Consider the following 20498-nt stretch of genomic DNA (forward strand, 5'->3'; position numbering starts at 1 on the left):
ATGATAGTGCAAAGAGTATTGTATTGTATTCAGCAGAACAAGACTGCAGGTTCATTTCCTGTCTCTGCAACCATTGGCTTTTCTCTGAACCCCACAAAGTAATTTAGTCCTTTGGGGTGTTCAACCGCTCCTTTTGGTCCTTGTATCGGGTGAGGACTTCCTGGCTCTCCAAGACTCTTGTTCTTGAGTCCACCACGGAGCACCTCCCAGCACTTTCTGCTCCCTGCAGGGGATCACCAGAATCCTGGCAAGCTTCCTGCTGGCCACCAAACTGACTTTACTGCAGAAGAGCCTTCCGACTCTTTCACTGGTCTCTTTCACTCTGTGAACGTGCATCCCACCTTATGGGAGGCATATTTCTGGATTGCTGTTTTATGCCCTAACAGTATCCCAGTACAAGAGGGCAAGGGGCTCACTCATATTTGGTAGTGAGGTTCAGCTGGCCTGACCACTTCACTGTACCCCAACTCACCAATATCATAACCTGTATCTAGAAGATGTCATGTAAGATATCAATAGAAAACCAATAATATCCTGATCATTAATATTATTGTGTGGTGTATGGATGGAGGACAAATTCAACATTACAAACATATTGGAAATTATGTTATCAAGGTGTGTCTGCCAGGCAGGGCTAAAGTTACCTCACCCCAGACAAAGGAATGTGGTTCTACCACCTTGAAAGTGTTTCCAAGGTACATTAAGACACAATGGGAATGCAATTTACATAGAAGACAAACAGGACCACTCAGCATCACAGCAGGGTGAGGAGATTGCGGGAAACAGACCAATTTGCATTTTAGGAAACACCAATGGGGGAAGAAACCAGCGTGGAGCTTCCTTCGCCACCAGAACCCTTGTCACTTTCCTCACAGCTAGAGTGTTCTTTGCTTTGGGGAATAACCTTCAGAAGAATCCATTTCAAAGGTGCACAGGGCTATAAAAGAGAGGGGCAAAGAACTCCATGTTATCTTTCACCTAACCACTTTGGACTTTGTGGGAGATGAGTAAAGGGGTTGGTCAGCCATTTTGCTGGAAGGTAGTGTGGTAAGAAAACTATGTAGAACAAAGGCTGTTTTGTCTTAGCCCCTAGAAAACGTTTTTCACTTTTATTTGCCTGTAAGCATTTCTAACTGTATTCTTGATACCTGAACTCACTTAAAATCATATCTCCTTTTCTTAACAGATTTGTTTTACTTTTAATCTAAACCAAGCCAGTGCTGTTTTGATTTTAAGTCAGTGTTAACACCAGTTCATGTGGCAAGCTGCTGGGTATTATGTCTTTAAAGGAACAAACAAACTTTAATATTTGTCTGAATGGTCCGGGAGGGGGCTGGACATTGCAGAACACACCTTTTGGGGAAATTTTGGGATTGGGGGATGTCCAGGGTGTTAGAAGCAGGCTGCTGGAATCAGAATTGCTGTGTCAGAGCTGCTTAACACAGAGATAGTCAGTTCAGGCTTGTATGCTGGCTGGGAGTGTCCAGAGAAAGGCATTACAGCAATTTAAGGCACCCTGTATTACAGAGCAGGCAGTGACACAACCCCTTACTGGTGTGGACTGCATCCCAGAATGTGACACCCTTGCACAGGGCAGAGGTTGGGACCTTATCCCCTTTCATGCCCAGATCACCTTGTGACACCACCCTTCCTCTACAGCTAAGTTGCATGTAACAGTTCTGCGGGTTGTAATGACTCAGTGGTATGATGGGAACTATACACATGTCAAAAGTTTTCATTGGTAGGTTACTTAGGCCAACTGTTTGTCGCTGCTCTTTAAAGTTTCCATTGCTGCATGCTAGCTTGGGAATCAGCGCTTAAAAGACTCCCCATGGCATGGCTGCCTCCGCTCCACTGCACACTGAAGCAGCACTGCTAGGGAAACTGAGGGAGGCGGGGAGGAGTACAACAATCTGAAGGGCAACATATGAAAAATGTACCTTTTAAAACTCAGTTTAATTTAATCTGGGACCACAAATGCTAAAATCCCTTAATTGTAATTATGTTGACATTTTATGGTGACAGTACAGGACAGAATTAAAATTGTTTGGGTGCCTTAATTGTTAATTTCCATTCCTTAACATGTTGGATTTCTTTTAAACATAACCTTTACTCTGAATTTCCTGGATTTGTACATGGCATTTGGATAACTAGAATATCTCAGTGTAATATTTTTTACCCTTATGTTATATTGATAGGTACTTAACTTCATCTTAACATAATGTTTTCTAGGAATCAAGAGAAAAATACTTAGCAAAAACTGGTCTAACTTGCCACTAAACTTGCTGGTCACTGGTGCGCCAGAGAAATACTGCTTACTTTCCTGGCTGTAAGGAAGGCACGCCTTACAAAAGACCATTTGGCATGCTCTGTTTTTATTTCAGTGCTTTCTTTGGTCTTTTATGTTTAATAAGCACCCAGGGGTCTGACTGTCCTGTCAGTTGCATAGTTGTATCTCCCAGTGAAATTCATCTGAATTACATGCTTGCCTTTTCCCATTCTCTAACATAGGGATAATAGTGCTTCCCTACCAAACAGGGGTGTGGTGAGGATAAATTCAGTAATGTTTGTGAGGTATTCAGATATTAGACCATTGAAGGCCATATAAGAATTTATAGAGGTGTAATTAGTGGAATGATTGTACTACTGGAGTTAAATTTGTCAGTCTAAAATTAAGACTTTTTTTATAACCTGGACAAACATTCAAATCACTCTAGATCTTCTGAGGCTTCAGGAAACGCACAGTTTTCACTAGGTATGGTTGGAGACTTTGCACAGACATTAATATATAGTCACTCCCATACTAACATGAAGCAGACATTTGCATAGTCACTCCCACATTAGTAACCTTTCCTTACAATCTCTCTGCTAGTCTGTTGGCACTATTGTAAAATGTTAAACAGGTCTATTTTGAATTCTGTAAAACGGAAACAACTTTGCAATTATTTTCCTAGTTTTTAGACAGCTTTAGTCAATAACCTGTCTTTAACCTAGATTTTACCCTAGTTATGGGAGTGTGGGTGTGCAGGAATACTTTAAAGTTGTTCCATGGTGATGAGTGGGTTTCATGAATAAATGAGTCACTTAATGGGTTGGAAAAGCATTATGACATAAGAATTCCTTTTAGCTATATTAATCAGTATCCTCTTACCCAAATAATTCTAAAATATTCTACATTAAAGCAAGTTTTTAGTAGTGATAAGACAGTGTATTGGGTTATTACTTTAGTCATTTAGGCCCTTATTCAAATGAGTATTTAAGCATATACTTAGCCTTAAACACACAAACTATCCCATCACTATTCAGCAAAGCACCTAAGCAGGTTCTTAATTTCATAGTTGCATTTAAATGTTATTGACTGTACTACCTTATTTTTGTTTCTATTGGCGTCTGTGTTTCAAATAGAATTTGTATTGATTATCCTACCATTGCAGCAACAAATTGCTTTCTCCTGCTGACAGAGATTAAGCATAAAGTTATAGCCAGTGCCTGAGAAAATAAACTAAAATGGCTTCTGCTAACTCCTAACTATGCAGAATAGGTTAGCCAATCAGGGAACCCCAACCAATGTCATGTGATGTTTCTGACCAGCAACAACTACCAAAACCAGCACAATGTAAAAATAAAATTGCAAAACTTTGTAATTCACTTTGCAAAATTATTCTAACAACTAAAATATGTATTAATAACAAAATGTTGGAAAATTTCAGAGGTTGTAAAAAATTATTCTATGTCTAGGACTCCATAAAAGGCAACTTTTGACCAGTGAAAATATACATTATCATTATTTCACCCAGGTGTACGTTTTATGTAAAATTAAGAATTATTTATGCATGCAGCGCAATAGTACTTGATTTTAGTAGATATATAAAAAGTGTGCTGCATTTGAGATATGAATATTGGATTATAAGTGGAGCAGTCAAATGGACATAACAGGTTGTGGGCCAGTTCCTTACCTGCTGTGAATCAGTTCAGCTATATTGACTTCTGGCTGAGAATCTGGCCCCATAGCTCTAAAAGAGGTATTGTAGTGTACAAAATAGTCAGTGATAAGGAAAAGTTGTCTTTTGTTACAGAGAAAAATAAATTATTCAAGATTGTTGTTTGTTCTAAAACAAGATGAAGAAACATGCTAATGCATACTTACCACAGAGAAATAAGATTGGAAAATAAAGGCATGCACAGTTTGACAAACACAATAGCAACTATTAGAGGAGCATAACTTACAAAAAATGGATAGTGAAAGAATTGCTGAAACAATTCCTAGTAAGTGATTACTTAGTGGATTACGGACAGCCCAGCAAGTGAAGAGCACTGGAGAAATAGTCTGACTCTGACATAGGGATTTGGTAATCGGTAATAACGTATGTCTAGCAGTAAATGACCATTAGGAAGCCTGTTCAGGATAAAGAAAACATGGAACATGATCAAGTACCAGAGAATTCTGACTTTGAGCTATTGCTGGGGTTCTATGGGCTGAATTTTGCCTATGGCATAAGATCTTGTAAAATATGATGGTTTCACTTTGCAGGAGTTCATACAAAACAGGAGCCATCACTGTGAGGTGAGTGCAGGGTGCATTTGCATTCCAAAACCACCTTCCCATCCCTCCCACAGCTATTTACAAGATTTCACTGACGTTATTTGAGCCCCTGAGAACCAAGCACAGGACATGTCTTTTCCTGTGGAATGCAGTGTTGTTGTAGTCCTGTTGGTCCAGGGATATTAGAGAGACAAGATGGTGAGTTAATACACCTCTACTCCGATATAACGCTGTCCTCAGGAGCCAAAAAATCTTACCGCGTTATAGGTGAAACCGCGTTATATCGAACTTGCTTTGATCTGCCCGAGTGCGCAGCCCCGCCCCCCCCAGAGCACTGCTTTACTGCGTTATATCTGAATTTGTGTTATATCGGGTTGCGTTATATCGGGGTAGAGGTGTATCTTTTATTGGACTAATTTTTCTTACCTCGTAGACTAAGTTCCCTATAAGCTGCACAGCAGCCTATTTAGTGGCATGCAGGCACTTAGGGAACCCGCCCATCTGGGACCTGCCATGGCCAGGGGAGGGGCACCCATAGGCACCAACTTCCCCTCTAGCCATGGGGTGCTTGACCCCCCCTCAGCCCTAGGCCCCACCCCCACTCCACCCCCTTCCCCAAGTCCCTGCCTCGTCTCTTCCCGTCCCCGATCCACCCCCGTCCCACTTCTTCCCCGCCTCCTCTCCCTCCCTCTTGGAGCTTTCTACACACCGCGAAACAGCTGTTCACAGCGGCAGGAGGCGCTGGAAGGGAAGGGGAGGAGTTGGTCAGCGGGGCCGCCGGCAGGTGAGAGGGGCTGGGGGGGGGGGGAACTTGGCTGCTGGTAGGTGCTGCTGAACAGCGCCTGCTCATTTTTATCTGTGGGTGCTCCAGCCTTGGAGCACCCATGGAGTCGGCGCCTATGGGGGCACCCGTCCCCCAGCCCCAACTCAGCTCCGGACCTGCTGCAGCCAGGGGAGGGGCGCCCCGAACCCAACCCTGGCTCAGACCTGCTGCAGCCAGGACGCCCTTCCCCTCCCCTGGCCCCAACTCAGTCCTGGCTTGGACCTGCTGCAGCCAGGGGAGGGGCACCTATCCCACGGCCCCAGCCCCGGAGCTGCCATGGCAGGGAGAGGCGCCTCTCCCCCAGCCCAGGTGCTGCCTTTGGGGAGAGAGAGCTGGGGGAAGTCCTCTCGCCCCGCTGTAGCCCTGGAGCACCCTCCTGCACTCCAAACCCCTCATCACTGGCCCCACCCCAGAGCCCGCGCCCCCAGCTAGAGCCCTCACCCTATGCACCCCAACCCTCTGCCCCAGCCCTGAGCTTCTCATCCCCAGCCCCACCTCAGAGCCCTCACCCCCAGCCAGAGCCCTCAAATCCTTGCACCCAACCCTCTGCCCCAGCCCTGAGCCCCCTCCCACACTCCGAACCCCTCAGCCCCACCCCCACCATATAAATTCTGTTATGTTTTATGTTATACATAACAAAATTCATTCTGCACATGTGTGGGAAAAATTAGAGGGAACACTGCTTGCAGACCTTAAGGAGAGCTCTGTGTAAGCTTGAAAGCTTGTCTCTCCCACTAGGAGAAGCTGCTCCAATAATAGATATTACCTCACCCACCTTAATTTTCCTATGGAATGCATTGAAATGAGATGCTCATGGCTAATGTACATAAAAGCAAAGCCATACCACTCTGCCAGGAAGGTTGGTGACCTTTCTGTGATTCTGTTTTTTCCTGCACCTCTGCCATGAAATTTCCTAAAAATTTCCATGACAAAGTCAGAGCCTTAGTCATAACTAAAACGATCTAGCTAATTTTTATATTATAAACCTCTTAGGGAAGAGTCTGTGTCTTATATGATCTAATTTAGTTCTTGTCCAGTCATGGAGAGATTCAAAATAGACATTCATTAATACTCTGTGTTCACACTTTCATGCAAATATTTACCAGAAAATCCTAAGTGGGATATTAGCTATATGCGTGAATTTCTTGCAGTTACATCTTCATTCAGTATTTAGGCCAACATTTTCAAACTTGGGTGTACCAATTTAGGGACCGAAATAAAAGTGACTTGATTTTCTGAAGATTTGAGAATTCAAAATGTTAACTGAAGTCATTGGAAGTAGCAGTTGCGCAACACCTCTGAAAATAAGACCACAATTTTATTTAGGTGCCTAAATATGGATTTAGATGTTTGGGTTTAGGAACTCTTAGTTGTAAATGTTGAGCCTAGTCCATTTATTTTTACAGTACAGGTGCATTAGTAATACTGTAGTATGCTATTACATTGTAATTTTAACCCTTTGAAAAGAGCTAAGGCAAGATTATGGTTTTCCAGTCTGTCCTGTGTAGCTGCACTGCTTCAAGAACAGTGCTGAAGCTTGCTCCCAGAGGGTAGTATTTTGCTACAGGCCTATACCAGTAGCAGATTGGTGCACTCCTTCCATTGACCCATGAGTTATAGAAGTGGAACTAAGGCTTACACATTTCTCCCCTATCAGTTTAAACAAGGGAAGAATGAGCAGACAACACCCAACTTACCCCTATAACAAGGTCTGTAGAGGCTGCATCAGGGTGTGTGGAAGATCTCATCCTCCCTTATGTTCTTGCAGAGTCGCTCAGTCCAGACCAGAACTTAGCTCTACGTATTTTTATACAAAGAAAACATTAATAAGAGATACCATGAATAAGATGCTCTGTATGTTATATTCTTTTCCACTTAACAGAGAGAAGAAATTCCTGATGATAAATAATTTGTTAAACTCTAGGTCTCCAAACTCACATTGCAATACCTATGTGGGCAGTTAGGAACTGAACCTTGGTAGACAAGTTTGAATATATGGCTCCCATGTAACTACCTTAGTCTATAGCAGGGGTCGGCAATCTTTCAGAAGTGGTGTGCCGAGTCTTCATTTATTCATTCTAATTTAAGGTTTCGCGTGCCAGTAATACATTTTAACGTTTTTAGAAGGTCTCTTTCTATAAGTCTATGATATATAACTAAACTATTGTTGTATGTAAAGTAAATAAGGTTTTTAAAATGTTTAAGAAGCTTCATTTAAAATTAAATTAAAATGCAGAGCCCCCTGGACCGGTGGCCAGGACGCAGGCAGTGTGAGTGCCACTGAAAATCAGCTCGTGTGCCGCCTTTGGCATGCGTGCCATAGGTTGCCTACCTCTGGTCTATAGAATAAGTCTATGATTCTAAGTCCCATACCTCTCTGTGTAAGATTACATTAAAAAAACAACAAGTAAATAAAAGTATACATGCAAAGGGTACTTTCACTTTGTCAGTAACAGGACTATTTTACAGAGAAACAGAAAGATGTAGATGAAATGTTTGATGTGGATTTACTAATGTTATCTGTGAATGAGAGGCCACATTAAAATTCATTACATGTCAAAAAGAAGAAGGGACTATATGGTATATGTATTTGAAGAATTGTTTCTTGCACTCTTCTACTATGTATGTAGATAAATATACAGGTCCATAAACACAAGATACAAAAGTAGCTACCAAATGTGCACATACAATGTAAGGACATAACAGAGCAGCATTTTAGCAGTTTAGAATACCCACATAGACTGTACATGAAAATAATGTAGTGCTGTATGTATCAAAGTTAAATGACCATCTGTTATAGTAGGAAAAAACAGAAGAAATGCATTTAGTACAGTACCCCTGTAGCTTTTAAGATGCATATTATAATTATCAAGAGGTCCACATTGTTTGTATCCACATATAATTTGAACAGCTTGCCACATCTCTAAAGAATGTATTTGCTACCATCGTAACTTTCTAATGTTTATTAATGCATTTTTGGATAATGCTATTTACATATGTAAATTACATTCATTTTGAGATAATACATTTTATATTAAATTCCATTTGATCTTTAAAATTACTTTTTATTTTCATATTCCTTTTTCCTTGTGATAATTAGTAGCTAATTCTTTAGCTGCACTTGTAAATGCATTTCCTCTGTGATTGGTTTTTAAAGAGGCCTGCATGATACCTTTTTCTGGTTTTGTTTTTTCCCCCCCTGAGCTGCAGATGTTGATAACACACAAGAACATCTGATTTATTTTCATAGAGGTGTAATATCTGTAGAGATAAGATTTGTTAAAGTATATTGAAATGTAGTGATATGGGCTGCAAATCCTATTCCTACTATTGTAAACGGAGTATTTCAAGCACCTGCAGTTTAGATTTTTGATATATGCTTGGTGTCTGTATGTAAAAGGAAACTGAGTGTAAGACTTGCTTTTCACTTTGTGTAGCTATGGGCTATATAGGCTTCTTTGGAGCAAAGCAAAGAGGTTTCTTTGTGCAAAAGAGAAAATATTATGCATAGCAAATACCATATTGGCTCAAACCCTGGGTCAGTCTATCCCAATATGCTGTCTCTGATAGTGTTCGCTACCAAATGTTTCAGACAAAGGTGTGAGAAACCCGCTAATAGACCAGTTACAATATAACTTGCCCCCGGGGGAAGTTTCTTAACTCCAGGCAGCTAGAAACTGGCTTATGCACTGAAACATAAAGGTTTGTATGTTGTTTTCTATTGTGTCTAATGGAACTGTGAACATTCCTATTATCCATATAAATGTTGAATACTTTTTGGAAACCTGCTACACTCATAGTCTCAATAATATATTTCAACAGTGAATTGCACACATCCTTTTTCTCTCTCATGTGCCAGCAATGCCCCTCTGCCATGTACGTTGGCGAAACCGGACAGTCTCTACGCAAAAGAATAAATGGACACAAATCTGACAGCAGGAATTATAACATTAAAAAACCAGTAGGAGAACACTTCAATCTCCCTGATCACTCAATAACAGACTTAAAAGTGGCAATTCCTCAACAAAAAAACTTCAAAAAAGACTGCAATGGGAAACTGCAGAACTGGAATTAATTTGCAAACTGGATACCATCAAATTAGGCCTGAATAAAGACTGGGAGTGGATGGGTCACGACAAAAACTAATTTCCCCCTACTATTACTCACACCTTCTTGTCAGCTATTTGAAATGGGCTACCCTCATTATCACGTACAAAAGTGATTTTTCCTCCCTTGTTATTCTACTGTTAATTGAATTGTCTCATTAGCACTGACCCCCCACTTGGTAGGCAACTCCCATCTTTTCATGTACTGTGTATATACACCTGCTACTGTATTTTCCACTCCATGCATCTGATGAAGTGGGCTCTAGCCCATGAAAGCTTATGCCCAAATAAATGTGTTATTCTCTAAGGTGCCACAAGGGCTCCTCGTTGTTTTTGCTAATAATGTTAGTGGTTAGTGGTACTTGACTATATACCCACTTTCCTCCAAAATGGAAAAATAGGACAATGTGGTTATACTCAGTGCATTAAACCATCTCTTCTCCCTATCCTGTGTTTAGAGTCCTTATGGTCCTATTAAGATTTCTGCTGCAGACCCCACTTTTCAAAGGAGTAATATAATTGGTCCAAATTTGCTCCATGTTGGAATGAGACCTTATCAGATACTATATTAGAAGGAAGAGACAGATTCTTTGCTGTGTCTTGCTTCTGCTGACACTGTGTTGGGGCAAAGGGCTGTCAGTAAGTTGGTTATGGCTCTTTGATTTTCTGCTCCATCATGGCCCATAGAGACCATTTACCAGCTGGGGAAAGCCAGAATGACAGTCCTTATCCCTGCTGAAAGGCTGTCCCCCTACTTTCCCCCCCACAACCAGATTCCTAGAACACCCACTGCACAGGGGTCTGAAGGAAGGCATAGCAGCCTACTCCACTGCTGTGCACCCTCTGGGACTTCCCCGCTGAGGGAGTATCCCCAGCATCTCAAAGGAAATAGAATGGACATCTACTAATGCTAATATATGGGACATAATGTGTGACACAGATACAAAATGATGGTTGCCCAAAATTATTCAACAATGCTGTGGGATTTCCTTATCATAAACATTTTTTCTGTAACCCCAGTTTTAGGAATTTTTTAATTGCTGATATAATTTTCAATAATTCAAGTGAGACGGCACCACACTTGTGTGGAACATAGGGAACTTTTGAACTCAAATGAGAGATGCCCAGGTACTTTTGAGAGCAAATCTTTTTTCAGAGGAGGATCTAGGGAACCTATTTGCTGGAAAATACATTTTCCTCGGACTTTGTCACCAAGCTTAGTGTGCTTTCAAAGTCAACTAAATGCCAAACTTAACATTTTAAAAACTTAGAGAAGCCAGAAATAAAAAGAAAAGCCGAGAAGATGAATGGGGTACAATAACAGTAAGGAATATTAACTGTAATGAAATGGCACTGAGGATATTGTGGGCCACCCACCTACCAGCTGCTTGACAATGCTGGCAGGCATGCTAAAAATATGGCATTTCCCTCCCAGCAACTGCTACATTTGATATCCCACTGAGGAAAGGTGAGAGAGAAATATTATTGTCTCTTCCAAAGTGCTTTTGTGTGGCAGTCCTGCTGAGCTTTCTTAGATACCTGCCACAAATAAGTAACCCCCTGTCATACTTCCTGTTCGTATCAAGAAATACACTAAATAAATGCAGAATGACTGGCAGGATATTTTGTATTTAGCTTCTCTCTCTCTCCTGCATGTATCAGGGTCTCTTTATGTAAACTCCAGCTACTGGAATTGGTGGTATTCTGCTTCTTAGAGCAACCTATTGAGAGAAGTACACAAAGTACTATGGGAATGTTTAATATGGGGAAAATGTTCACTGCAAGTTTTGTCCTAATATAGATATTTTATTTAAATCCTGGGATAAATTATTTAAAATATTTAAAAAGTAAAAAATATATGTTCAGTGTATTGCAGTTTATTCATTATTTGTATGACAATTGCACTGAGATCAGGGCCTCGTGCTAGACACTGTACAAAAATGATGAGTCATCTGAGGTAATTACCTCAGAGTCCTAAGGGTCCAGCCAATCCACAAGCAAAGATTTAACCAGGTTACCCTAAGGCAGGTTCCTAGTTTCCTTAATTCACAGTCTGCTCAACATCACTGCCTTGTCAGGGATACTGCTACATACAATATGATGGGGGCTAATTTACCTACAACAAGTCAGGAAAAAGATCTTGGAGTCATCGTGGATAGTTCTCTGAAGATGTCCACTCAGTGTGCAGAGGCGGTCAAAAAAGCAAATGTGATGTTAGGAATCATTAAAAAGGGGATAGAGAATAAGACTGAGAGTATATTATTGCCCTTATATAAATCGATGGTACGCCCACATCTTGAATACTGCGTACAGATGTGGTCTCCTCATCTCAAAAAAGATATACTGGCACTAGAATAGGTTCAGAAAAGGGCAACTAAAATGATTAGAGGTTTGGAACGGGTCCCGTATGAGGAGAGATTAAAGAGGCTAGGACTCTTCAGCTTGGAAAAGAGGAGACTAAGGGGGGATATGATAGAGGTATATAAAATCATGAGTGATGTGGAGAAAGTGGATAAGAAAAAGTTATTTACTTATTCCCATAATACAAGAACTAGGGGTCACCAAATGAAATTAATAGGCAGCAGGTTTAAAACAAATAAAAGGAAGTTCTTCTTCACGCAGCGCACAGTCAACTTGTGGAACTCCTTACCTGAGGAGGTTGTGAAGGCTAGGACTATAACAGCATTTAAAAGAGAACTGGATAAATTCATGGAGTTTAAGTCCATTAATGGCTATTAGCCAGGATGGGTAAGGAATGGTGTCCCTAGCCTCTGTTTGTCAGAGGATGGAGATGGATGGCAGGAGAGAGATCACTTGATCATTGCCTGTTAGGTTTACTCCCTCTGGGGCACCTGGTATTGGCCACTGTCGGTAGACAGGATACTGGGCTAGATGGACCTTTGGTCTGACCCGGTACGTCCGTTCATATGTTTTTATGTTCACTAGTTTAGGTGTTAGAGACCCGGGCTCAATTCCCTGCTCTGTCCCAGAATTACTAGATCGAGTTACTTAGTCTCTCTGTAGCTATGTCTACATTTACTGCAGCATGTAGAGTACATATATGGCTGTACATAGCAGTGTAGACAGTGAGGTGCTGTTTAGGTGAGTAAAGACACACCAGAACCTTAAGGTATGTACCTTACCAGTCTCTCTACATGCCCAAACAGCACCTCTCATGCCTACACTGCTATTTCTAGCAATATAGTGTGTCGTGTTTCCGCTGCTGGAGTCTTTCCCCACCGCAGTGAAAGACTCCAGCAGTGAAGAAAGACTCTGCCAGATCCTTTTACTGCCAAATGTGGCTACACACTGCAGTGTGGATGCAGCCTGCTTTTCACTGAGGTGTGTAGCTACACACCCCCTACACACTGCTGCCAGTGTAGACAAGGCCTGAGGCTGAGTTTCCTTTCTATACAGATGGGGATAATAGTAGTATTCCCATCTCACAGGGGTGTTGTGAGGATATATACATTAAGGATTCTGAGGCTCTCAGATACTACGGTGATGAGGATCTTAAATAGAGAGTGAGATGTGCTATGGTGCTGAGAGCCAGAGCAGTTTGCTGTCATGGGGGGACTTAGGGACAGACATACCAAACCTGCGAAAAAAACACAGAAATTGGGCTTGGTTTTGGCTTAATTGTTTTGTGAGTTGCTTGTTGGCTAGTTTTTGGCTTGTAGCTTGTTGCGTGTTTGGCTTGTAGCTTGTTGCTTTTTTTTTATCAGCTCCTGGCCGGGGGGGGGGGGGGGGGGGGGGGGGAGGGGGCAAGCGGGGGGAGGGGGGGGAGAGAGTCAGGGATGCACAGCGGGCCCACCACAGTCCCAGACTGAACGCCGGGGGGATCTAGTCACATAGAGTGTTGAGGTTCTTAGGAATTGGCTTGTTTTGGCCTTGTTTTGAAATGGGATTAGCTTGATTTTTGGCTTATTGTGAAAGTCGGGGTGCTTATTTACCACGTGAAAGTTGGCAACTGTGCTTAGGGACCCTTGTAAAATGAACATAATGTGTAAGTAAACGCTCTTAACTGGAATTAATTTGCAAACTGGACACCATTAAATTAGGCTTGAATAAAGACTGGGAGTGGATGAGTCATTACACAAACTAAACTATTTCCCCATGCTAATTTCCCCCCTACTGTTACTCACACCTTCTTGCCAACTGTTTGAAATGGGCCATCCTGATTATCACTACAAAAGTTTTTTTTCTCCTGCTGATGATAGCCCACCTTAATCGATTAGTCTCATTACAGTTGGTATGGCAACACCCATTTTTTCATGTTCTCTGTGTGTGTGTGTGTGTGTGTATATATATATCTTCCTACTGTATTTTCCACTGCATGCATCTGATGAAGTGGGCTTTAGCCCACGAAAGCTTATGCTCAAATAAATTTGTTAGTCTCTAAGGTGCCACAAGTACTCCTCACTCTTAAATATAACATTCAGTATTTCAGCTCTACAAAAGACTGGTCTATTAATTAGCACCTAGTAATAGTGTAAGACCCATTGTGTCTTGAACATAGGCCTGCCAGGCAGCAGATATCTCCATACTGCCACCCAGCAACATTATATCCAGCTTGTGCATCACTACCCACGATTCTCTGAGGGCACAGCTCACGTGAAGTCCCACATCAAGGGGTTTAGCAGGCACCTCAAGGGTGTTCCAGGAACTATCCAGGCAACAGTGTGGCTCTCCTGTAGCTGCCATGACCATGTCTTCTCCTGGATCCTGAAACCTGACTGGAACTCTGACGCCATATTGACCCCAGTCTGGAACTTGACTATGAACTCCTCTGGTACTCCGACCCTCAGGTTTGACCCTGCTCTGACTTTCCTTGGTCATGACTTCCCTAGTAAGGATTCTGACAAATGGCAAGTCATGAACAAGGAAAGTGTTTTCAGTACAAACATTTTTATAAGTAAAATAAACCATCTTTTTGAAATTATTGGCACCTTGTGGTTTCTCCTGTTGCTCTTTGTATTGCTTTTTATTCCTTCCCACAAACATTTCACCCATCCACTTCATTGACATCCCACTTCTACTCTCAGGTTAGCAATATCTCAGAATTACCTTACTCATGACCTGAATCTCATCTCTCAGTTTCTGACCTTTTCTGCCCAAATATTTCTGTTTTTTCATACTGAGAACATGAAATTACTTGTCCTTTCTGCCGTAGAATTTTGCACATGATACTAAAGTCCTGATTTGCTATGTGATTTTTGGTTTTGTTCTGCATTCACTTAAGGATTCAGGTTAGCAAGGCATTTTTTTTTGTAATCATTCCCAAAATCTGTATTAGCAGACCCATTTTTAAATAGTAATCTGATGATGTCTCCTGTGCGCAGCAGTCAGTCTGACAGTGTGACAGTGGTACAATGAATTTACCATAAATTCAATAAAAATATTTAATAGAGATAAGCAGAGCAGCTGGTAATTTAACGTGTTAACCCCCCACCAGTATTATCCAGTCAAACAGCACAACTGCAGACACTGTAGTGTTTGCATTGCAGGTTGTATTATATTGCAGGTTGGAGTACCTTTGGCTGTCACTTCAGGATTCCAGCTGAACTGAGTTTTCCACCCTTAGAACATATAAGGCTATAGGCAATTGCACTGTCTGTGACCCCCCTTGTCACTAGAGAATAAATAACTTCTGCCAATTCCTATGTTTGCTTTCCCACATCTACAAGCATAGTGTAAGTCTTAGTTGTGTCTTAGCCACCTATCCTTCATCAAAACCCCAGTATCTTTTCTAGCTCTACCTTCAGTAGGAAAATTAGCAGCTGCCTTTGCTGCAAGGTGTAGCTCTGATAGTATTAAAAAAGTTTGTCTGGTCTCATCCACACTTCTGAAACGCCCTCTCTTTTCCCTCCTCACTCACTTTCCACCTGCATAATTCTCTCTCGGTATGCTCCTTCTCTTCCCCGGCTTTTCCCAGCACCCCATATTTCAGGCAAATAGTGTAATACTTCTGTTTCTAACCAAAAATTAAAAGTTTAGTCACTGAACAAAATTGGGTTAATGATAATATGAATTTTATTAACTTTAGTGATGTTGGCTAGAGCAGGAATTTTAGAGAGATGAAACAAAAAGTATAGAGATCTGTGATTTTCTTTGTGAAATAAAATTCATTGCTTTCCCTTCTCTAGTCATCCCACTCTCCTTTTTTCTCCGATTCCCTATTTATGTATCTGTATTTCACAGTATTATCTGAACGCCGGTTACATCATTGGTTGCAGCTGCTGAATGTATTTTAACCTCCTCTGTTCTTGAATATAAACATTCTTTCATTCTTAGTATAAGTGTAAGAATTTCTATTGTACGTACCTTTTTTCATACCTTTGAAATGTGTGACAGCCATTACAAATACTAAGAGGACCAAAAAAATGCCACTATAGTTAACAGAGTAAAAGAGATGATTAGAGACAAAAAGACATCTTTAAAAATTGGAAGTCAAATCCTAGAGAGAAAAATAGAAAGGAGCAGAAATTCTGGCAAGTCAAGTGTAAAAGTATAATTAGGCAGGCCAAAAAAGAATTTGAAGGAAAATTAACCAAAGCCTGTGGAACTCATTGCCAAAGGATATTGTGAAGACCAAAAGTATACCTGGATTCAAAAAAGCATTAGATAAATTCAGAGAGGATAGGGCCATCAATGGCTCTTAGCCAAGATGGTCAGGGATGCAATCCCGTGCTCTGGGTGTTTCCAACATTCTGACAGCTAGAAGCTGGGACTTGATGACAGGGGATGGATACTTGATAATTGCCCTGTTCTGTTAATTTCCTCTGAAGCATCTGGCAGTAGTCACTGTCAGAGACAAGACACTGGGCTAGATGGACCATTGGTCTGACCTAATATGGCCATTCTTATGTTCTTAGTTATGGGATGACCTATTTGTCAGTAGTTTGCAAAATATTTCTGGCCTTTAACTCACTTCTCATTATTGTACTGGGTGTATTGTACAATATATGAGTGCTGTGTGCTGCTTTTAACAAACAAACAAACAAACAAACAAACAAACAAAAAGTGCTCCTCAAAATGGTGTCTTCAGAATCAGTCCTACAATCCAATAGGCTGTCCCACACAGAGGAGTTATACTACTCAGATGATCATACAATCAGCTCATGCCGGACCAACACTGAGCTCAGTGGGTTTTGGATCATGCTCTTTACTACTCACGTGTAAGCGTTTGCAACTTCATAAAATAGATGTCATTGCATACTCATATATCAAAATGCTGGACTGAATTCTCTGGTCAAAATGTTCAGACTTTTGTTGGGCACCTAATCCTTCCTTGGCACCTAAATAGAAGTGGCCAGATTTTCAGAGATGCGGAATACCTACAACTCCCATAGAATATAATGGCAGTGGTGGGTGCTGAGCATCTGCAAATCCGTCTGTTTCTGTTATGGAGCCTAACTTTATACACTCAGGGTTGGCACTTTCCACCAGTGTATTTTTATAAAATCAGACTTTTTTCAATGTGAGGTCCTAAACAGATTGTAAGTTTGTTGGAGCAGGGACTATCTCTTGCTATTTGTTTGCATAGTGCCTGCCCAGGGGGCTTGATGCTGAGTAGAGCCTCTAGTAGCTGCCATAATACAAATACAAAATAAAATGATTTTAGTCCAATTTTTCTTTTTGTCTTTTGCCTGGAGGGCTAAAAAATTATGCAACCAAAATAGTGGTATTAAACTTACCTTAAACCCCCTACAGTTATCAAGTGGGAGTTCTGTTTATGTAGTCATGCAAAAATCAATAAGATCAGGTTGGTTTCAATAAAACAAGTAGATGTGATTATCATGAAGCTTCCTAGTTTACACAGCGGGTGGTCAATTATTACATAACTCTCATTCATTTCAGTGATGGTAACTTCACTCCAGGTTGCTTTTCCAATTTTGTTTGTGTGACACTTTGGTTGCACAGCCAGCATATTTATTTTATGGAGTTTGCTAAATTGCCTGCAATGTTTTTACAATTGAACATTTTTGACAGTTATTTATTATATTGCAAATAGCAGGGTATGACTGCTGTCCAAAGTGTGTAACAGGTTCTTGCTGGGTATAATGGACAGCGGCCTCATTCATTTTACCTGAGGCTTATAAACATAGAAAAGGAATGAAGGAATGACTGAGATCAATTATAGAAAATAACCCAGATAGGCTTATAACAGTATGGAACTTTAATATGAGCCACAGGTGATATTTTGAACCAGAGATACATGGTTATTAAGATACTCACTACCTCTGTCTTACAGAGTTTATGTACACATGCATCCCCTTTTATCTGTATATCCAGCCAGAACATGTTTCCCAGAAATATTACCTCTAACAAGCATTACTTTTGGAAATAAAAATAATAATTCATGCTTACACAAACTCCAGTACCACACAGTTAATCATTTTACACACATACCCAGAATATGAAGGATGTTAAGTCATGGCTCCATCTCCAAATCATGGGGCTAACTAGCAGAATTTCCCCCACTAGCTTAGATTTTTAGACCTGCTTCCCAATAGCTGTCTTCTCCATCACAGCTCACCAGAAAGCAATAGTAAACATAAATATCATTAGTTACAATAGTGCAGGTTAAAGAATCAGGGCCAGATTTTCAGCCAGTCTAAATCAATAGGGGCTCATTCATTGTCAGAGACAGACTACTGGAATAAGTGGTTCACAGGAACAGGACTAGATGAATGGAGCTATGCCAGTTTGAATTATGCTTTTTTGAGCCAGCCAAGTATCCACCCTTTATTGTTTCCAGCACTTCTGGGAATGAAGTCCCAGTGTGTCCATGTACAGAAGGTGTTGCTCCCAAACGTAGGTGTTGGTCTGAATTTCAAAGAAAACCCAAACACTTTATCATGTAACTTAATCAGTGGGCACTGCCATAGTTAGAACCACACAGAATTTTTGAAGGAATCCACTTCCTTTTGTAGTACAGTTCGGCAGCCTGCTGAGGTGAACCTTATATAATTGATACAACCTGCAGAAATGAAACATAAAGAATGCAGTGCATTTACTCATGACGTCAAGGCATCATAAACCAAAGGTTGAAACTGCAATTTAATAGACGGTAATAGGTTAAAGGGATAAACAAGTGAAAACCGTTATGGCTGTATAGAGCCTGGGCCCGTGCATGCATTTCCCAGTGTATGATCAGATCCATAGTGAAATGGTCACTGAACACACAGACCACTTTAGATGAAAGAACATAAATGTCACTGATCCATCTAGACCAGAGGTAGGCAACGTTTGGCACGCGGCTCGCCAGGGTAAGCACGGTTTGCCATCCTGAGCCAATGGGGGTGGCGGGAAGCCGCGGCCAGCACATCCCTCACCTGCGCCGCTTCCCGACGCCCCCATTGGCCCGGGATGGCGAACCGTGGCCAGTGGGAGCCGCGATCGGCCGAACCTGCTGCGTCAGCAGGTAAATAAACTGGCCCGGCCCGCCTCTTACCCTGGCGAGCTGCGTGCCAAACATTGCCGACCCCTGATCTAGACCAATATCCCATTTCTGACTGTCACAGATATAAAAGAGGAAAGTGCAAGAAACTCCAGGAGTGGTGGAACCTGGGGTGGTGGTGGGGAGGCTAATGGCTCCACAATGGAAATATTGTGGAGGTTCTGCTCCTGTGTAAATTCAAGCACATGAGGGGGCTAGGGGGAGAGGTGTGGAAAGGAGGTGAGAGCGGAACCCAGAAGGGCTGGAATATCTGACACAATGCCCAGGATCAGGCTGGGGAGCAGAGAGTGGGAACTACAGGGGCTGGAATGGGCCTGGGAGCAGGTGGGAACCCCTGGAATCCTCCTTCTCAGCCTTGAGCCAGCTGCTCCTTTTCTCCTTGAGTCACAGTACCTCCCTTTGTTCCTCCTCCTATCCCTCTGCCACCCATATGCAGGGAGGTCCCCCCCCCCCCCTTTCTCCGAGAAACTCTGTAGTGGACAATTATGGCATAACCTGCCCATAAGTAGAATTTTTATCTTACTCTTGTCAATTAGAGGTTGGCTTATGCCCTGAAGCAACAAGGATTTAGGTCCCTGCACTATTATTTATTCATTCTATCTGATGTAACTATGGCTCTTGGAAAACTGGAAGTCAACCCTTTGACACCTTTAATTCCATTCTATTACTTTTCTCTAAATTCCTTCCAATATATCACCCTCTCACTGGTGTTCTGGTGCCCATTATTGTGGTGATGTAATAGAATTTTATTATCCCTAGATATGTCATGTGATGACTGTGTAAGCAGCCCCAATTGGTGCCATGTTGCACTTTAAAAGCCTGTCTAATTTGATAAACTATTTTTCCTCCCATTGAATGTGTTCTGCATGATCATTCTTTCGATGTATTAGCCTGCATTTTTCTAAGTTGAGGCTATTTTCTTTCTTCTGACTTGACATTTTGGCTTAGAATTTAACAAGGTTTAAGATATTTAAAATCTCCCCATGCAGGGAGGCAAGCTATAGAAGTGACAAAAAGCATTCAGTCTGAGTATAACTGGCAAAGAGGGAAGATGTGTTAGAACAGTATCATTTGAAACAAGTCCATTCCCCATTCTGAGATGGAGTGGGAGGAGATGACTAACATACTTGTCCCTTCTCATCTTTTTATGATGACACTCTTCAGTGGAGAGCGGTGTGATAAAAATTATCTTCCTAAGCTAAATCAGTTAAAGAAACACATGGTGCCATGCAGACTCACCTATGGAGACCAAATAATTTTTTTAACAAACAGCAGACATTTAGGGCTATCCTTTGGCCACTTCTAATTACTGTAGGCATCTCTTCACATATTCTTGCTTAACTGGTTCCAAGGCTCACCATTTACCTGGGGTAACAAACCTTAGGGTCTGAGGGACAATAATAATATAAGGCCAAGCTCTTATATAGGGCTTTTCATCAGTAGATCTCAAAGTGCTTTAAAAAAGGAGGTCAGTATCATTGTCCCTAGTTTACAGATAGAGAAACTGAGGCATGACGTGATTTGCCCAGTTATGCAAAAGACCAGCAGTAGAACTGGGAACAG

The sequence above is a fragment of the Terrapene carolina genome, unplaced genomic scaffold, assembly GCF_002925995.2.
Source record: "Terrapene carolina triunguis isolate 2854851 unplaced genomic scaffold, T_m_triunguis-2.0 Scaffold58, whole genome shotgun sequence".
NCBI lineage: Eukaryota > Metazoa > Chordata > Testudines > Emydidae > Terrapene > Terrapene triunguis.